General features: G+C 45.0%; 1 pseudogene across 1 annotated transcript in view; it reads right to left on the bottom strand.

The window, feature by feature from the left end:
* Positions 1-21224, bottom strand: part of LOC101721198 (uncharacterized) — a 45122-nt pseudogene extending 23898 nt beyond the window's left edge. Inside the window, exon 1 of the transcript XR_015441995.1 lies at positions 1-21224. This exon is cut by the window's left edge and continues 10287 nt beyond it. The product of XR_015441995.1 is annotated as an uncharacterized LOC101721198 (transcript).

Below are 21224 nucleotides of genomic sequence, written 5' to 3'. Positions count from 1 at the left end.
CCCCTGGGACCTGTGAGAAATATAATTTTATCTCTATTTTGTGTCTCTACTAGTCATTGATGAAGACACACACACACACACTTTACCACCACACCAGTAAAGATCCACAATTCACTGTATTAAAGGTGAAAGACACAAACCTTCCAAGAGGCAGCACCAAAGCAAAGCTCCATGTCCACCAGAAAAGGAGAAAACAAGGATACTAAAGAATAGGATATAGACAGATAGATAGAGATAGAGATATATCCAATATATATTGATACTATATATAGTATACTATATATATATATAGTATCAATGTGTATTAGAAGAGAAGAAAGTTCCAAAATCAATGGCCTAAACGTCTACCCAAGAAAACTAGAGAAAGAACAAGAAATTAAATCTAAGAGAACAGCAAAACGAAAACATAAAAATTGAACCATAAGGCATAAGTCAGTGAAATTGAAAACAAGAAAACAATAGAGAAAAATCAATGAAAATCAATGAAACCAAATGCTGGTTCTTTATAAAGATTAATAAAATTGATAAGCCTCTAGTCAGGCTAAATGAGAGAGACAGAGAGAGAAAGAGAGAGAAAGAGAGAATACAAGTTCCCCAACATCAAGAACAAAAGATGGGTTATTCTACTGATCCCATAGAGACTAAAAGGATAATAGAAATATTGGCGAGATTATAGAAAAAAGAAATCATTGCACACTTTTGGCAGGAATATTGATTATGGAAAACAGTATGGGGATTCCTTTAAAATTAAAAAACAAAACTACCACGTGTCCCAGCAATCCCACTACTGGGTATATATCCACAAAAGAGGAAGTCAGTATGTTCAAGAGACATTGACACCCCATATTTATGTTTATTTGTAGCACTGTTCACAATAGTCAAAATGCAGAATAACCTAACAGTCCATCAACAAATGGATAAATATATATATATATATATATATACATACATATGAATAAAAAGAAGGAAATCCTATCATTTACAACAACATGAATGAAAAAAAAAGCTTGGAGGATATTATATTAAGCCAAGCACAGAAACACAAATATTGCAGATTTAACTTTGTGTGGATTGTAAAAAAGTTGAACTCTTAAAAGCAGATAGTAAGTAGAATGTTGGTTAAAAGGGACTTGTGGGTGGCAGAGAGTTGGGGAATAAAAAGAAAAATAGAAATGGGAGAGTTTTTTGGTTTTTTGTTGTTTTTTTTTATACTGGGGATCAAACTCAGGACCTTGTGAGACAGGCGGTGGAACCACTGAGCTAAATTCCCAGCAAGAGAGATATTTTGTACTCATGGAATGGAAATTTTCACATTGTTTTCTTTATTCTGTTCATGATACATGATTACATTCACCCTGGGGAACTGGTACATATACATATCCAATCCTGGTCATTTTTATTCCCTCTTCCCCCACCTTCCCTGCTCTCCCTTCTCCAGATACCCTTCAGTTGTTCCCAATTTGATCTATAGACTCAATGGAATCCCAATAAAAATACCAATAAACTTTTGATACACATTGATAAATCATTTCTAAAATTTATATGCACAGGTAAAGCTGCTAGAATAACTTGACAAAATTCTGAAAAAGAATGAAGTTGGAGAACTCACACTGTCAATTTCATAATTCACTATAATAAAGCTACAGTAATCAAAACAATGTGGTCAAAAAAATAGACACACACATCAAAGGAACAGAACAGAGAGCTTAGAAATACATACATACTAACACAGTCAATTGAGTTTGGAACTCAACATTACTTGTCATTAAAAAATGCAGATTAAAATAAAATCAAGCTAAAACAATTACAACATACCTATGACATTTACTAAATTATTAAAAAGTGGCCATACCAAGTACTGATGCATAGGAACACCAATTGATTACTGGTAGAAAGGAAAAATAGTACAATCCTTTTGGAAGACAGTTTGGAAGTTTCTTATCAAGTAAAATATAGATTTAACACATGACTCAGCAATTGCACTTACTGGAAATCTTATGTCTACATGAAAATCTTAACATAAATGTTCAGAGCAGCTGTATTTGAAAGAAAGCTGGAAGCAACTAAGATTTTTTTTTTAATAATGGATGAGCAAAGGTACACCCGTACTATGGACTATTACTCAGCTTTCAAAAGGAACAAACTCCTAATCCACATAAAAATATGGATGAAATTTAAATGAAAGAAGCCATTCTTAAAGGTTACATATTGTATGATTCTACTTGCGTGACTTTTTTAAAAAGGCAAAACACTAGAGATAGAAAATGAATCAGTGGTTGCCAGAGGTTTGGGAATGGGAGATGGTTGACTAGGTGAAACACAGTAGATATTTTGGACCCAAAAAACTATCCTGCATGGTACTGTAGTGGCTGAGATATCTGATAAGGATTTAATATCTAGAATATACAAAGAGCTCCTATACTATCCATTTGTCACTAATCATTTGTCAAAAACCATAGAGCTTTACAACACAATGAGTAAACATTAAGGTATGCAAATTTTTCAAAATCTACTAGGAGAATTGGAGAATCACAGAATAGAATGTTGACATTAACAAAAGAATCAAATTGTATTACACACTTATAAGATAATCTCACTGAAGAGCTGGAGGAACAGATGTGCTAACCTAAATAACTTTGGAAATGACTGTAAACTGTAAGATTAATGACCAAAAGAACTCTTCATAAACACTGTACTCTAGTTGGCAGAGGTGTTTCTCATGGAGGTTGACATAGATTAACAGCTCTGAAACCCAACTACATGTGTACCAGAATTGAACAATAAAGTAAATGGATGGCAGGTGGTAACAGCCAGATTTCTCACTGTTGAAGTGGGAGGTTATAGATAAGAAGAGAAAGATAGAATGAGCCATGTGAATGGGTTAGAATTAGAGACATTAGGATGAGCTCATGCTCTGCTTAATATAGATATTTATGATAGATACAGAAACAGTTTGAGTATACATGAGCTAGTGTACATACATACACTTCCTAGCTCAGCCCACTGAGAGTGGGTCCCCAGTAGCACTGAAAACAGTGGGCATCTCATTCTCCAATAAAAGCAATCAAGCTTCTTGGAGAAAGAGCTGCTTTTAGGGATGGGACAAAAAGTAGACAAGATAAGCCTGGGCCATCTTGTAGTGCCTGAAAGTAAGGAAATGCTCAAAAGCAAAACAACAGAGATGTGTCAAAGGGACACGGGAGCCAAGAGAAAGGGCTCTCAATAGCCCAAACTGGAACAATTCGAACAGCAAAATAAATAACATAGTTTTGGTTTATGACACAAAGTATATAATAAATACCCATTAGCACACCTTGGTATAATAAATGATTGAATAAATACATAACAAAAGAACTCCAGATAATTTATGTGGCCACTTCTCCCTCAAGGAGGTTGAACGTAACTCCATCCCTGAAATGGGGGCCATACATAGTGACTTCCTCTTGTTGGAGTACCCCACAGAACAGCTACCACTAAGTAACCAGGGAGGACACTGAGGTAGGTTGTCCCAGCCTTTTATGGGGGGGGGGAATCAAAGGGGAGGGTGAGAGTTATTGGCCAAACCACGCCCCCCTCTGGCACACAGGAAAAAGGAGTCAGGTGCTTCTTGTCTATCTCACTGGTATAGAGTATGCAATGGGAAGGGAGAAAAGAAGTACGACTGTGGTGGGGAAACCTGGGAAATACTGCCTTAGCCAGGTAATCAAGATCAACATTATTAATGATAAGTGATGTTGATAGCGTGTTTCCTTAATAATGTCGAGGAGGACATTATCTGTGGCCTTCCTCCCCCAAACCATAACCCCAGTCTAATCATGAGAAAAACATCTGACAATCCCAAATTGAGGGACATCCTACAGAAAACCTGACCAGTACTTCTTAAAATTGTAAAGATAATCAAAACACAAGGAAAATCTGAGAAACCGCCACAGCCAATAGGAGCCTAAGGAGATACGATGATTAAAGTAATGTGGTGTTCTGGATCTCAGTAAAGAAAGAAAACATTAAGAAAAGGAAAAAGTATTAAAAGCTGAATAAAGTATGGGATTTTAATAACACTCTAATGAATCAATATAGGCTCTTGTAACAAATGCATGACAGTAATATGTTAAGAAAAGGGGAAACTTCTCATAGATCTAAAATTATTCTAAAATAAAAATTGCATTTAAATATATTCTTAATGGCCATGGTAGTTCACATCCCCTGTGTCATACTCTGGGAGTATGACTTTGCTGCTCTACCCTAGGAAAACTAGCTTCTATTTCCCCACCTCTTAAATCTGAGCTGGCCTTATGACTTTCTTGGGAGAAGAGAAGTAAACTGGTATGAGTCATGGAGTCTCCAGGGTCCTAGTACGTTGCTGAATTTTGAAACACACATAATGCAGGCACCCCTCGTGCCCCTGCCAATAGCTACTCACGTGCCAGCCATGTGATTGAGCCCATCTTAGATCAGACAGCTTCCCACTGCATCTGCCGGCTTATGCAAGTCAAAATTAGTCAAGCATGGCCCAGAGCATCAGGGCCACCCAGGTGACCCACATGAGGAATAACAAAAGCTTTTTGTTCAAAGCTACTGAGTTCTGGAATGATTTGTCATGTAGCTGCAACTAAGTGATTCTCTTGTACCTAGGCATAACAGTGAATGCACAAGGTTATTTGCTATACCACTGTTTGTGATTACAAAAGATTAGAAGCAACCTCGAGGCTCATCTATAGAAGACTGATGAAATAATTTTAGGAGATCCATATAAGGGAATATTATATAGCTATTCAAAAGAATGAAGCAGCTCTAAGTGAATCAATATAGAACATAGTCAATGATTCATTTTTAAATGAAGGAGCAAGATGTATGGAGTAGCCTACTAGCACTGTAAAACATTTGTTTGCAAGGATTCACTCCCTAACCCTGGGAAGACACTCAGTGTGACCATGGCCCCCTAGGAAGGGGAGCGGTGTCTGATAGACAGGAGTAGCAGCAGACTTCCCTTCCACTCCATCTTCTCTATATTTTGTCATGTAGATGTGTTATCTATTCAAAAACAAATAAAATCAGAATGTAGAACCTCCTTTGCCTTTCAAACTCAGAGTTCATTATACTGTTTCCTAGATTTCCAAGCTCCACCAGGAGGACAAATAGAAGTCTGGGAACGAGGAACCGGTCCCAAGTTTCTCTCTCCCAGACAGTCTGCCTTTTGCCTCTTGCCTCCTGCAAGTAAAAGCTAGTTTCAATCCCCTAGTTGGTGAGCTTCTACGGACCATACTACCTCGCCTGCCACTGGAGGGCAGCACGAGGCTTTCTTCCCGGGAGGAGCTGGGCCTGAACAGCAGGCTCAGAAAAGGTTAAAACAGAGAGGGTGTAAGGACGGGAATAAGCGCATAAATAATGGTCAAAATACATTACACACATTAAAACAGTTTCCCCCACAATCATGTGAAAGTAGGGGTAAGGTGACTAGAGATCGGTGATGGGGAGGGGGTGATGAAAGAAGTATGTATGTATGTACATACAAATCTGCCAAAATGAAACCCATTAATCCGGATAACCAATATGCACTAATAAAAAAGAAAAAGAGAAACAGGTCTCGATTCAGGGGTTAAACCCATCCCAGAACCTCACTGAAGGCAACGCTTGCCCTACAACGCTCTCCAGTGATGGGCAGTGGAACGGATCCCTGGGGACTGAAGGAGGGGGCAGATAACTTCAGTTCATTGTCCCTCACCTCTACTTGGCTCCATAAAACCATTTGGAGAACTTGTCCTTCCTGTTGCTGAAAACTAGCAATCTCTGTTATTAGGACACCAGGAGGGTTTGCCATTTACTGTGTGACCTTGGCTCTTTCCTACTGAAAGAATGAATTAAGCACTTGATTTGTGCCATTATGGTAAGCATCTTACAGACTTTTGCGCCCCATTTTACAAAACCTGAGGCCTCTGAGAGGGAGAGTAACTTGCTCATTTGCACAGCTGCATTTGAATCCAGATTTCCCTGTTTGAGCACTGAACTTCTGCCTCCAAACGCTGCCTGAAGGATTTTCAAGGAGAAAGGGCTAAGCAAACCCTTCGGAACAGAGCCATGGAGTCAATAATACGGCTTCCCTCCGTATTACTGAGAGGAGAGGAAAGCGAAGTGTCACAGGTCTATCCCAGAGGTTAAGGCAGCGCTCTTCCTTAAGCAGTAAATTCGCCACTGGCGGGCTCCCCGCCGCTGTGCTCCCCTCCGCGGTCCTGCGCCCGGCCTTGCGCCTCCGTAAATAGTCCAGATGAATCTGCAAAAGCGCACTAACCGTCCCACAGGGCAGTTTCCGGCAGTCTGGGGAGGAGGGGATTCAGAGCCACTCGGATCGCAGCTTTCCCTGGCCAAGCCCGCTTCGGGACGGTTTTCTGCCTCCATTTGCCCCACTCGGGGAGGAGCGTCCAGCTGAGGAGCGCTGGAGCGCAGGACGCACCCTCCACCAAGTCCTTTCTGCAAACCGAGTTCGTGTTTTCATGCAAATGCCTTTGTTCGAGCACCGGGGACCGGAGGACCTAGGCGCAGCTGAGACGGGCTGTGCTTCGCTTTTCTGCCTTGCCTTCCAACGGGCCTGAAAGAAATGCGCAAGGAACAACAACAAAAAAAGCCAGGAGCGAGGCGAGAGCTGGAGCGGCATCCAGTGCGGCTCTGCTCGCCTTTCGGGAGGAGGCACGGAGACAGCACGCTCCGAGAGATGGCCACTGCAGACCGGCATTCGCGGCACCGAGGGCAAGGGCGAGGGCAAGAGCCCACCCACCCCTACCTCAGTTTCCCTATCTGCACTGGAAAGGTGTTTTATAAGCGCTCAGCCTAGTGCCAGTCCCTCCCTGTAAAGCCTTTATCCGGGCACTGTGGGAGGCCCGCCCCGGGGAAGGGGGTGGAGCAAGGTCTCCTTTCTGAGAGAGAAGGGGAAATAAACAAGTGAAGACATAACAGGCAAGATCATTTCACACAGCAACAAGTGTTCATCACGACGACTGAGCAAATGCAATGCTTGTACCGTCCTCTGTTCTCCCTGTTACGTACACCTTAGCTCCTGTAATTGCCTCCAAACAAAGGAATGAGATAGGAAGTTGAACAATACACTCATGGGAAAATCAGTCCAATGCATACAGATGTTAGTAGGAGGTGGATTTGGACCCAGACAGTCCAGCCCAGAGTGGAGGCCTTAGCTCACTTCACTATCTCCCTTCTGGCTATGTAGGAGGGAAGGTAACCAGTCACCGTGCCTACAAGATAGCCAGGGCTAGATGGGTGTCAGCCATGAACCATCCAGCTGAGGCTGATCCCTCAGGAATGACAGGATCCCACCCAAGCTCTGGGCAGAGGGTACAGCTAGGACAAAGGCTTTGAGGTCAAGGAATGGACTCAGGATTTTTTAAACACAAGGAAGGCCAGTGGGACTTGCCTGCCTTTGGGGCAAAGTAGAGAGAGCTTCAGGAAAGACTGGAGATGGTCAGAAGCTGGGAGGGACAGGCTTTTCAGGTCCCTGAAGGGAGCTGGAATTTTATTCTAGGTACAAAGACAGGACCATGAATGAATGGAATCAGGTAGTGGGCCCCATCCTGCCCTGCCAGCCGGCTTGAAGGAGGGGGTTGATCACACAGGCCCTAATCCTCCCCTCCTATCCGGCCTCCTGGCTTCTAGGAGATTCATGTTGACATTCACTAAGTTCCCAGCCCTTGACTCCAATACAAACATGGAAATGTCAGATCAGCTGAGCAGTCATCCTACAGGTGGGGCTGGGATGGAGGCCCGGGCTACAAGGATAAACCCTACCTTCTTAAGGATCGTACCTGTCTCATGTACTCAGATGGGAGTGGGGGTTTGCCTGATCCTCACCCTTTAAAAGACCCCTCTAGCTACCTTACAGCTGCATACTTCTCCCAGTGCAAAAGGACGTACCCAACCAAGCCGATGCCCCCTGCTAGAACACAGCAGGTTCCTAGGATCCCTGAGTTTCCTGCCCACAGGTCCCACTCCTGCTGCCAGGCCTCTGAAGCAGAACACTGGGCTGAGTGGAGCCAAGAGCCTTGTGGCGCATGGGGCATGAGTGACATGCAGCCTAGGTACCTACATATATGCCTGAGGGTGTGTACAGCACCAATGGCACTGGAGGGAGGCAAGAGGAAAGGAAGCCGGTCACCAGCTGGGAGATGGGGGACAGGTGTCTCCACCACCACAGTTAAGTGCAGCCCTCTGACAAATCTGAGGCATCTAAACTGAACCTGGCCTTTCAGATCACTATGAAATTACACTTCTCCAGCAGAAGGACAGAACATTTTTTAAACAAGGTATTAGGTTGATTTATAACTTTTAAACACTTTAGTTTAGAGGTGAGTGGGCACCACCCCCAATAGCAGAGGTGGGTCTGCCCTAGCACATAGAAGATATTCAATACTTATCAAATAGATGGATTAATCTCATTTAATTTAATCTTCACACAGGCTCTACAGGGAAAATCATAATGCCTGTGTTTTATTGATGAGGAAACTAAGACCTGGAGAGGGTTAGTGAGTGGCCCAATTCATCAAGTTAGAAAGTAGCTGAGCCACCAGCCCTGATGTGTCTAATTCCCAAATCCACTGCAGTTGGTCTGTGACAGGCTCACACCCATTATGAGCACACTAAATATATAATGAATGTTCAAGCGTGTTGTTAACTGGTCTTGTGGGACAGAAGCACTGTTTATATTAATGAAAAAGCCTTTTTCTTCTTGATTCTTACTCCGCCTTCTCAGGGATAATAACCCTTGAGAGATAATAAGGAGGAGCCAAATGTTCACTTATCAATGGCAGGAAAACTGAGGCCCCTAGCAGTAGCCCAAGGTGCCATCCAGGCTTAAGCAAACTAGGTTTATTTTTCACATTTAACAAGAACATAGAGATAGCCAGGCCAGAGCTGGATCAGTGGCTGCAACATTCTTAGCACAAAGATTCTGCCTCTTGGACTGAGCTGGTTGTGTTTGGTTTGTTTGTTTGCTTTGTTGTTTTAGTACCAGGGATGGAACTCGGATCCTTCTGCTTGTGAGACAGGCGCGAGAACCACTGAGCTAAATCCCAGGCCCTTTTTTTGTTTTGGTTGGACTGAGCTGGTTGTGTATGGTTACATCGCAAACTTTCCCCAATGACCATTTCTTTTTCTACAGATTTGTAGGTCAAATATTCAGGAAGGACTCAGTGATCCATGGAGTCAGAGTGACTGGAATTATTCCGTGGTATGTGTCTGATGCTTGAACCAATCTGGGGCATCAGGATGGTTTTACTTGGATACCTGGCACCGTAGTGAAGATGATGGGGATGCTGAAGTCAGCAGGGTCCCTCTTCCTCTCCATGTAAATTCAAGGCTTCTTCAGGTGGTCACTCTAGCAGGTAGTTAACCTTTCTCATGGCAGTGCAGAGCTCTAAGAGGCCATGGCGGGAGCTGCCTGTCCCATTAAGAGCTAGACCTAGAAGTAAGATAGCATCATTTCTACCATACTCTATTGGTCAAAGAAGTCACAGGCCAGCCCAGATTTGTGTACAGGAAAAACAGACTCCTCTTCTCAAAAAGGAGGAAGGTGAAAGAATTCGTAGTCATCTTTCATTTGCCACATGGCCCAATATGGCTACTTGAAATGTAGCCAACACATCTCATTCCAGCTATGGTAGAAAGGAGAACAGGAGGAATAAGATGCTTACCCTCCCTTTTAGGACATTTTCTAGAAGACATACATTTCCCCATCAGAATGTACATGGTCATACCTAGGGTTGGAAGGGAAGCTGAAAACTAATGTTTATTCCAGGATGCCATGTGTTTCGCCTAAAATTAGGGATTCTGTGACTAAGGAAGAAGTGGATATTGAGGAAAAACTAGAAATCTGTTCTGCCAGTGGGGTTTTTGCTACCAACAGCCAAACACATCCCTAGCAGGCATGTTTCATTACCTAACTTGTCCCTCCTACTACATTCTCCACAGTGTCATCAAAATAATCTTTCCATCATTAATGTTTCATGTTCCTGAAAGATAAATCCTCTAATCATTTCCATGCCAACAGCAAGGATCTGAAGTCTTTCTTGAGAGGGCCATGAGATTTTAATGCCTGAAATAACAATAATAGCATTTCCCACTTCCCAGGCAGTGCACTATGCACTATAAGGACATAGCTCACTCTATCTTCACAGTAATCAGTGAAGGAAGATCAAGGTGAGAAAAAAGAAGGCCAGAGAGATTAGGTGACTTGCTCCAAGCCACACAGTGAGGAGGTACAAGGCTGAGATTCAAATTCTCAAAGATCATATCCTAGAGATGGGCTGAGATGACCACACAAATAAAGCCCAGGATTTGTTGATTGATAACACTTCTGGAGAAAAGGCAAGTGTCATTGGTGTAAGACACTGGAGGACACATGCCTGAGCAAAGAGCCTGCAGCTTCCCCCTGTACCCTGAAGTCCATGGGTCAGGAAAGGTGCATCCAGCCAGTTCAGTGAGGCTCTTGCCACCTCTAGCTTTGAGGTTGTTCTGAGTTCAGGTTCTGCTTGCCTTTTCCTCACCCTGTTCAAGGACCAAGAGGGGTGCCCAGATTCCTCAAATTCAATTCTGCCCATCTCCAAATGTCTTCATGAGGAAGAAGAAAAGAGACAGACAGAGCTAGGTTCAAATCCTAGTTCTGTCTGCTGGAGAATCTCAGTTTCTGTGTCTGTCAAATGGGAGAGGGAACCCTGCTTTGTCAACTCCTCAACGTTTTGAGGACCAGTAGGACCAGGACAGGGACAGCCTTTACCAACTGAAGCCAGCAAGTGATGCAGTCTCCACCTCAGCAGTGGGTGTCTGAGGAATTAGGCATTATCTCCTTAGAGGGCAGAAAGATTGGGGAGCAGGAAGCTCAGAAACCACAAGGCCTGGGTAAGTGCACATCGGTGGCCTGTATGGGGAACACTGGCTAAGGCAACTGTTTCTGGAATCAGACAGACCTGTGTTTGAATCCTGACTCTATTCCTCACTAGCTGAAGAATCTTTGGATAAGCCATGTAATTTCTCTATACTTCCACTTTCACATCCATAAGGTAAGGCTGAAGAGAGGCCTTCTCTCAGGATTTTATTACAAATCAAATGAAAATGTGCCTTTAAATCACCTAATTTTTCCTATAATCCCAGCACTCAGGAGGCTGAGGCAGGAGGATCACTGTGAGTTTGAGGCCAGCCTGGGTTACATAGTGAGTTAAAGGCCAGCCTGAACTACATAGCAAGACTTTGTCTCAAAAACAAGACAAACAAGCAAACAAAAAGTACCTAATTTTTTTTTCTTTTTGGCAGAACTGGGGACTGAACCAAGGGCCTTTACAGTGAGACAGTCCCCAGTCTTCTTCTTCCTTTTTTTTTTTTCCCTTGAGACAGTGTCTCAAGAATTGCCCAAGCTGAGCTTAGATTTACAATCCTTCTGCTTCAGCCTCTCAGAGTGCTAGGATTACAGGCATACACCATTATGACCTGCTTAAAGCACCTAATTTAATGCAGACACAATGTTCAACCAGTAATCATAATAACAGTGACTGGCATTTTTGGAGTTCTAATTAAATTCTGTGCTACAAAACTCTTCATTGATTAGCTTATATACTCCGTGCCATAGCTTAAAAATGTAGACTGCATTATTATAGCACTATTATTTCCCACCTATCAATATAGACAGCGGGTACAGTTAGTCTAACACCCATGGTCACACAGCTAGGAAAGCTCGACTTGAATCTGAATCCAGGCTGTCTGATCTACAGTCCACTTCATCAATATGTCATGCTGATATCATGACTATTGTTACTGCTGTTGACCTTGAGATATGTCCCCAGTGTCCATATCCTTGCGATATGTCCACAGCTGCCATAGTATCTGATGCAAAGAGGAGTCACCTGACCCAGAAGTTGCCAGTGGTGTGGCCTGGTGCAAAAGGTCCACCCAGCAGGCCAGTTTAGGACAATTTACTACACCAGTCAGCAGCAATGGAAGCTGTCAGCTTAAATGTGGATACAGGGAATTGGAACAATGCATAAAGCTGATCAAATAACTCAATGACAAGGGAAAGGAATAGGGGCAACAAGTAAGCCAAAGCTCCCGGAGAGAGAAGAGACACAAGGAGAAGGTGGAGGCAAGAACTGCACTGCTCCTGAGAGGACCATGTTTTAACTCAGCCCCAGCTCCAGGGCCTCAGTGACCTTGCAGGGGCTCAACTGTGAGTGTTACGCATGGTCACAATCTCCACCCTACAGCCCCGCAGGTAGCTTTACAACAACCTCCAGGGCTCCAGGTCACCCAAGAGGGGCTCTGTCGTTGGGAATCAAAGTGAGGCTGGCTCAGCCTTCCCTCTGCCCTTAGGGTAAATGAAGAATTGGAAGTGATCATTGGAGAGGGCTATAGTACCAGGACACCCCTCCTGGCAGCCCACAGCAAGGAGGCCCAGGAGAGCCCAGTCCTATGACACCAGAATCGCCTCTCAGTCCTTGGTGCACTTTTCTCCATCTGCAATGACATCCTTGTGATCTCCCCATCATCAAGGTGACTCCAGCCCTGGCCTCTCCCCTGCACTCACAGCCAGCTGACATTAACAGCTCCATTTGTGTGTCACAGGCACATCACATCTGACCCATCCAGGACCCACTCCTGACCACACCTCCAAGCCTGGCCCTCCTGCAGAATTTCCTCTTCAGGAAATGTCAACTCCAGGATTCCACTACTTAGATCAAGTCACTGGACATCCTTGTCCTGACTGTTCTCCCTCTCTCCTATTCTAATGCTCCTTCACCAGCAGCTCTACCAGATCCACCTGCCCAGTGTATCTATACACTGACCACCATGGCCACCCTGCTTTGGGCCATTATCTGTCACCTGGGATGCCACACCAGTACCTCCTGCCGCCAGACAAGGCCTATGAAAACTAAGTCACATCTCTCCATCTTTGTGCTCAAAACCCACCAATTGTTTCTACATGACAAAATGGAACTTTAAAAGTTAGGTGGTTTTTTCTTTCAGAGATAAGTGGCTTCTTCTTTTAGAGATAAGAGGCTTCAACAAACTTCCTCCTGCCAAGCACATAACCAACAATCTTCCTGTCCTCAGCCTACCTAAACCCTCATCCCCCCCCTGCAAAAAAAAAAAGAGAGAGAGAGAAAGAATAAAAAAAACAGAACTGATCCAGGAGATCAGGGTCCAGAAGAGATGAAATTGGCCTGGAGTTCTCTATCACCTCATTGCATTCCCTGTCCCTTCTGTTCCTTGCTTTAAAAGACCTTTATATACCCATACACAAAGAGACGGTGATTCAAGGCAAATGAGGTTCCTCTATCTCCTTGGATCCAGCCTTAAATAAGTTGTTTATCATTTCTAGCAAAAAGTAATGGCCTCCTTTGGTTTGGTCAGCAGTGAGCAAGTGAACCTGAGTGTATAGACCTGGGTGGCTGGTAACATTCTCATGCTGAAGCAAAGCAAAAGTCTTTACAAAGCCTTCAAAGTCTCACACTCTTAGTCTTCCTCAGTTTCTCCGATAAAGACACCTCCATCTCACCTCCCAGCACCTCCCTCCACCTTCCTACTGACTGTGCTCCACCCTTTTGAGGATGCTCACTGTTCTTGGGAAGAGAGCTCCTGCCTCTGGGCTCCTAATTTTGCTTTATTTGGGTCTGCTCAATTGTCCCTGTCACCTCTGCAAAGAGGCCTCTCTGGGCACCTTATTTGCAACTGCCACCCATTCCAACACTGCCTCCTCCATCTCCTTTTAGTTTTAATTTTCCCTGTAGCACTTAACACTACCAGGCATGCTATGTATTTTACTTAGTATTTATTGTCCATCTCCTATGCTGGAATGGTGGAAAGTCATCTTTGTCCATTGTATTTACTGCTGTGTCCCTATTACCTAGAACACAATGCTCAGCACATAGTAGGGACCAAGTGCACCCTTGTCAAATGGGCAAAGAAGCACATGAAAAGACTTCCTGGAGAAATACTGGCTTGATTCCCACTCCCCCAGTGGCCACCATCGGGATGTTCCCAGACTCTACACTAGTCCCCTTGGCTCCCTGATCATTGCCAGGGTGAGGAACCCCAAAGCCCTGTCTTGAAGCATGAGGCCCACTGAGAAACAAGTCATGGAGGAGAGACTCTAAATACGTGTAGATTTCTTTTTAATGCTATTTGTCTCCTTAATTCAAAGGCACTTGTGGCATCCAGGCTCTTGGCTGTCTTGTCAAACCCTGTCTTACCCTGAGTGCTTAGTGCTCTGTGTTCCTACCAAGGACCCCCATCCCAGAATGGTGGATGGCAGTGTGGGCTTTGCAGAAGGTTCAGAGAGCAGCTAGGTGCAGCACACTCCAGAAACCTACAACTGATAAAGCTGCTCACAGGTATATAGGACCATTGTATTACTCCACTTTACTGTAGTTTGAACTTTTCCTTTAAGGGGGCGGGGAGAGAGACTATTTTCCCCTGAATTCTTCTCTCCACCCCAGCCCCACACCTCCACAGAGGACTTCCTGATGCCCCCCCCACACACACACATACACATTATCCACACCACAACTTCTCTTTTTCCCTCTACTCTGGTTGGAGGAAAGAGCAGTTCCCTTCTGCTTACTGTTGCTTGTTTGCATCTGGGGACATTGAAAATTTCTGATACCCAGTTGTCCCCACCCTCACGCTTGCTAAGACTTTGGTCCAAACGGTCTAGGGAGGGGTGCCAGGTAATGATGGCTGCCAAGTACTCCCAGGTGATCTTGGTCCTTTGTTAGAGTTAAGCACTCAAGGTCATCCCTGGCCGGCCCAACCCTGATTCTTTGCCAGCACCCAGCAGCCTCCTGTTACCAAGGTCCAGCCTCTTCAAAGGCTGTTTAGTAGCACCTTTCATTCACTCTGACAGCCCCCGGCTTCCATCGCCCCTGCTCAAGTACCTGGGAGAGATGTTTCTTCCTTCACCCTGAGGAATCTTAGTGGATGACATTCTCCTTTACTTTATGTAGTATGGCTTCACCAAGGCCATTTGGAAAGTGTGACGAAGCCCTAGGAGGCAGCCACAGGCCCACTTCGGGCCCAGGAATCCGTGAACAGAAAAGAGCCATTGTCACCCAGTCACTTTAAGGGAATAGCTGAAAAACACATTCAAAGGACCCTGATGATAATGAATATGCTAATATGATTTCAATCAAGCATCTGTGCTACCTCCAAAAACACTTTCTGACCTTCCTCATGGATTCAAAGCTTCCATTGAAGTCAACGGGGGATTTGGGTTTATATAACATGAAAGTTTTCACTTAAATGGACAAAACTGGGGAGTTGTGAATTAAAGGTGAGTTTCACATTGGCCCTAACAGTGCTAACCTTGAGGCAGTAGTGCAGGTCCTAGTAGGCTGCAGTGGTCCTACTGGCCAAGCAGCTGAAGCTGCTGACTTCAGGTGGGCTATGTAGGCCAAGAAAGCCAGCAAGCCTTAAATAAGGGCTCCCATCTGTGGAGGAAGCCAGGTCCACCAACCACTGGCTAGGTGACTTTGGGCAAGGCAAATCACTTCTCTGATTAAGCTCAACTTGCCCATCTGTAAAATGGCCCTGATGAGACCTACCTTGCAGGGTTGCTTCCAAGATTAAATAAGAAGTCTGTATGTGGGAGGGATGAGCCAAAGCATCCTGGACAAAGCATCACAGAGAAAATATCTTGGAACTCCTCCCATCCAACTAGCTGTGGAGACCACCACCTCCCATCTTCCAGCTCTTCCTTCCTTCATCTAACACTTTTTTATTCAGTACTGGAGATTGAATCTAAAGCCTGCACACTAAGTTTCATTCCCAGTCCTTTTTTAATTTAAAAACAAAGTCTCACTGAATTACCCTGGCTGGGTCAAACTTGCCTCCCTCCTGCCTCAGTCTAAGAGAATGCTGGGATTACAGGCATGCACTACCATGCCCAGCTCATCCAACACATAATTATAAGGCACTTCCTGGGTGCCAGACACTGGGTGTCACCGATTCAGCTGTGACCAAAACAGGTGAACCTGTTCTCAGTGGAGGCACCGTTCTGGCAAGGAAGACAGGTACTAAACACACAGATAAATAATGTGAGCATGGCAACAAGTACCATGGAGAAGAAATGAAAGAGCCAGAGCTTTAGAACCAACAGACCTGAATTCAAATCCCAGTGCACCCTTGTAACTCTTCAGAAGTTGATTTTATCTCCCCATGTGTTCAATGAGATCCACTGATCATTCATCTACCCACTGAGCAAATATTTATAAAATTCTATCCTGTGTCAAGCACTGTTCTGAGTGCTATGGAGGCCACAATGAGTGAAACAGACAAAAATCTTTGCCTTCAGGAGCTTAAATCTGGAAATAAAAACAGCTACTAAATAAATGTACAGTCCTCCCTCAGTATCCACAGGGAATGGTTCCAGGACCCTGCTCAAACCCAATCCATGGATGCTCAGGTCCCTAATATAAAGCAATGTAGTATTTATGTATAACCTACACACATCTTCCATATACCTTAAATCATCTCTAGATTAAATATAATCCCTAATATAGTTAATGGCTATATGTACTTTCTATTCTGTATTGTCTAGAACTTAATGACCAGAAAAAGGTTTGATTTTTTAAAATAATTTTGACCCATGGGTGGTAGAATCTGTGGATATGAAAACCATAAATACGAAGGGCTGACCATACACTTACAAAAAATTAAATAAATAAAGCAAGGGAAGGAGGTAGAGTATGGTGGGAAAGGGTGTTATTCTATGTAAGGTAGTCAGGGAAGGCCTTGCTGAAGAGGTGACATTTAAGGACATGAAGAAGTTGGCCATGTGAGTATCTGGAGGAGGAACATCCCCGTCAGAGGATCCAAACAGGTCCCCCTTTGGTGGGAGCATGCAGCTACTGGGAGGACTCGAGTCCCAGGCAGTGGAGGAACAGCAGCTGTTACTGTGCCTGGTTCTGAGTAGGTGCTCAACTGAGAGTCATTATTATTTACGCGCCTTTCGTGGAAGACAGGGGAGAAGTCATTTCCCACCATCATAAAAGTTCTTGCAAGTTCTATGGATCAGCAACTTTTTTGCTCCCTTTCCCTCTCTGGTTTGTCTGAGTGACAACCAACTAGTCCAGCTCCCCTCTCCCAGCCCTCCCACCAGCCACCTCTCTCCCTCCAGTCCCAGGCTGAGGGAGCCCACAGGAATGCCGGACATGTGGTGGCAGTGCTGGGAGGGGAGGGGTGCACAGTGAATGATGGTTATTAAAGAGTAATGGCAGCATCTTGAATTTCTTTCCCCTCTGCAGCCTCACAAATTAGACACCCTGGAAATGCTGTACCCATCGCCAAGATGCACTTCCATCTGGGGTAGGAGGCAACATCTGCTAAACAGCTGCATCTTGTTTAAGAGCTGGTGCTTAATTAAATTACTCCACTCCAGTATGGGCAAGCAGAGCCCAGTGGGAAGGGGCAGGCACAGAGCCCGCCCCAGACCCAGCATATATTCTACCTCTTCCCAAGTTGACCTGAGGGCCTCTCCCTCACCCACAGTGACCCTCCATGCACCTGCTGGGCCAGCCAACCGGGACTCTACATGGTCCCAGACAGGCTGCGGTCATCTGTGCTACCCCTTTGCTTTTATTCAACTTCTCTCTGCCCTTCAAAAGGCCCAGCTCAAACATCAACACCTCTTCCAGGAGGCTTTTCCAACCCTCTAGGGACGGGGAATCACCTCAATCACCTCACATCAGCTCTCCTGGTCTTCTGTGCTTTCCTTGATTGGAGTGTTCGTTGGTGCCTCTGCATTGTGATTGTGGGTCCCCTGCTGTTTTGTAAGCTCCTTGTGGTTGGGAACCATGTTTAATTCATCCTTGTGATCTCAGCATTATGCCTGACTCCCTATCAATGCTTAATAAATGTTCAGTTAGAAAATGGAAGGAAGGAAAGAGGAAGGAACGAGAGTGAGAAGGAGGGAGGGAAGGAAGAGGGAGAAAGAGAAGGATACAAGGATGGTGGAATAGAAGGTTGGAAGAAAAAGGAGGAAGAAAGAAGGGATAGATGAATACATGACTCCCCTGCCATCATTTAAACCCAAGCCACCGTCATTCCTCTCTGGGACAAATACCATGGCTTCTCAGTGGTCCTCTAGCTTCCATTCTTGCCCCAAGTAATTCTTTCTACTCAGAGAACCTAGAAATATTTTAAATATGTAATTGCACCTTGTCATTCCCTTGTTTAAACCTTCCAGGAGCTTCTACATTCCTCACCCTGACCTCCAAACCCCTATAGGACAGAGCTGCCAACCCCACTCCATTGCCTTGCTGTCCTGTATTCTAACTATGAGAAACCTGCCTAGCTCTCTTTCACCTCAAGACATTTGAATGGGCTCTTTCCTTGCCCTTAGCCTCACTTTCCCAGCTGTCAATCTGGTATCCTCCCCAGTCTTCAGAGTTAGCTCTAATGTCCCTCTTCAAAACAACATTTCTTTACCCTCCTGTTTAACATGCCCACCATCTTGGTCCCCAAAGCCAAAGGGGCCTGTGCAAGCCCAGGATTCGGCTGCTGAAATCCAACCTGCCCCCCAGAGCATCAGCTCAGGTATGGTGCAGCCCAGCCCCAAAGCCAGTGACAAACCACCCCTCCTCCTGGGTGCTCACTCCTCCTCTCCATCAACTGAAGATCCTTCATGAATGGGCTTGTCTGGAACTGCAGCAATTAAACCATCAGAGCAACATTGGACCATTTGTTTACTATGGCACTTAGAGCTGGAATGGTGTGTTGTTTCGACTGTTTCTATTTTTGGCTCTGTTTCCTAGGGGTAGTGGGGAGAGGGTAGGCAATGAATCCTAGTCTATTCAAGCAAGATGATGCTTCAGTGAATCCTAGAATTTCAGTCACAGAATAGTAGAATCATTGTCATGGAATATGAGAGCAGTGAAAATCTATTATTTGGCTTCTAGGTTCCTAGATTCATGGGATCCTAGAATCTTACTCAACAGAAATTAAAATCTTACAGTCAGACCAATTTAGACTAAGAGTCTAGAGGGATGGGATCCCAGGAGACCCTCACTTTGTTGAGTTCTCCACTGCCATATCCCCTCCTCAGACGACCTTATCCCAGCATCTTTTCCACATTATGCCCCTACACACACAAAAGCTGTCACTTCCTGCTGCTTTTCTCTTGTTCATTTCTCTTCATGGCACTGATCACCACCTGACATGCAATACATTTCTCTGCTTATTTGCTTACAGCCTGTTTCCCCACATGTTAGATTGAGGTCAGGAACTTTATTTTGTTCACTTTAAGAGCAGTACTTAGAACAGTGTCTGGCACATAGTAAAGCTGAAAAAAAAATGTCCATGCATCAAACAAGTATTTATTGCATATCACTTCACGCTAGTGCCTTGGAGATGATCTCATCCCAGGATGGGAGGTAAGTTTCATTTTGCAGGCCAAATGCAATTGGTAGCAGATACCCAGAGCACTGTGTTCAAATGGATTCTCTGGGCTCATTTAAAGTTTGAAGGAAAAGGCGATGGATTAACAATGTCTAGCATGGGTCCAGGGCTTCTAACTTACAATGAAGAAAACTGAGGTCCAGAAGAAGATCCAGATGCGAGAGGTTCAGCCGACTTGGAGTGCTGCAGCCAGGAATGGAGCCCCTGTTGTTCTGCCTTTGCTCTTCCTTCTCACTTCATGCTCTTAATCCCTGAACCTGCATCTCTGCCCCTGGCCCCTATGCACACCTTCCCCTCTTCCTTCAGCCTTCAGGCTCTCCCTTTCCCCAGGCTTTAAGGGGTTAAGGGGCCTCGGGAGTCCCTAGCCCTAAACCCCAGCCTGGGAACCCAGTTCTGGAACACTGCCTGAACACACAAGCCAGTTATTTTTAAAAATCCAAAAAGAAAAGGAAGAAAGAGAAAACTCACTGCATTGGCCCCTGTACTAGCCCTGGTTGAGAGAATAGAGAGTTGAAAGGAACAAAGGGTTTCCTCAAACACGGCAGATCAAGGGCTTGGCTTATGTGGTAACCGGTAACCAACCACCGCGCTTTGTGACAGATCCTTCAGAGGCTGAAGCCTCTGTTCCCGCTGCAGTCTTGGCAGGAGGGCGGGGGAGCCCCGGACACCCTCCTCCCCCACTCAGAGGTTGGGCTGCTTACAATCATACACTTTGAGAAGCAGAACATCAGGGACTCAAAGGCCCTCACGGAGCATGGAGTCCAACCTGCACTTGGTCAACTGAGCAGGCAGAAGTCCCGGAGGGGCTCAAGGTCACACCTCAGGGAGGGGAGACCAATGACATACTCCCACACACACACACTGCACCTACTTTACCCACTGTGGCTGCTTAGGAAAGCCTTCTTAGGAACTCTCCCACCCTCAAAGATATCCTCTTCCCTTCCTCCTGCAGATTTTCACTTTTGGGTGCTTATCAGGTTATGGTTTTTACCTCAGGCCTCCAGGGTGGGAGTCAGTCAATTCCAATATCAATTGTAGGTCAGCCCAGTTTCCAGGCTGTAGGTCACTGGACTCTGGGTAGGCACTGCTGTTCCCAAGAGGCCCCTCCATAGGTGCCTCAGAGCCCCAGTGACCTAAGTATTGTCATCCTCATTTCTCAGATGAGAAAGCCTAGGTGCTGAGAGCCTGGCTGAGCCCAAGGTGACACAGCAGTGATCATCAGGGCTGACACCTCCACTCGGGGCTGCTTGTCTGCTGAGCCACATTCCCTCTGTCCCCTCTCTGCTCTGTCCTCTCCTGTGTATCAAAGATTGGCAACACCTGGCCTGAGTCATGAACCAGGAAGCCAGGCTGGGAATGAGGTGTCCTCTCCCTCAGAGGCCCAACTCAGAGCCCATGAGTCACTGTCTTTCTGTCTCTCTCCTCTGCCTCCATCTCTGACTAACAGTATCTCTGGCTCTTTTCTACTCCACCTCTCAACTGTGTCATCTTTATCATTTCTCTCTCTCTCTCTCTCTCTCTCTCTCTCTCTCTCTCTCTCTCTCTATTTTATGCATCTGGTTTTCTCTTCTCCTAATCCTCTCAGTTTTTCTAACTTTATGTCTTCCCTTTCTGTCTCTGCATCTGTATGCTACCTTTTCTCTCTCTTCAGTGCTTTTGCTCTCTCCATATTTCAACTCTCCTTTAATCCTTGGTCACCAGCTCTGTCTCTGTCTGTCTGTCCTTACATCTTTCTCCCTTTCTCCTGAGCACTGTGCTATTTCTCTCTCATTGTCATTGGTCTC

Source organism: Heterocephalus glaber, unplaced genomic scaffold (assembly GCF_053883595.1).
Source record: "Heterocephalus glaber isolate CG9 unplaced genomic scaffold, H.glaber_assembly_v1.0 deba00001532, whole genome shotgun sequence".
Lineage (NCBI taxonomy): Eukaryota > Metazoa > Chordata > Mammalia > Rodentia > Bathyergidae > Heterocephalus > Heterocephalus glaber.
The sequence above is the reverse complement of the archived record's forward strand: the minus strand, read 5'-3'. Positions and strand labels throughout refer to the sequence as shown.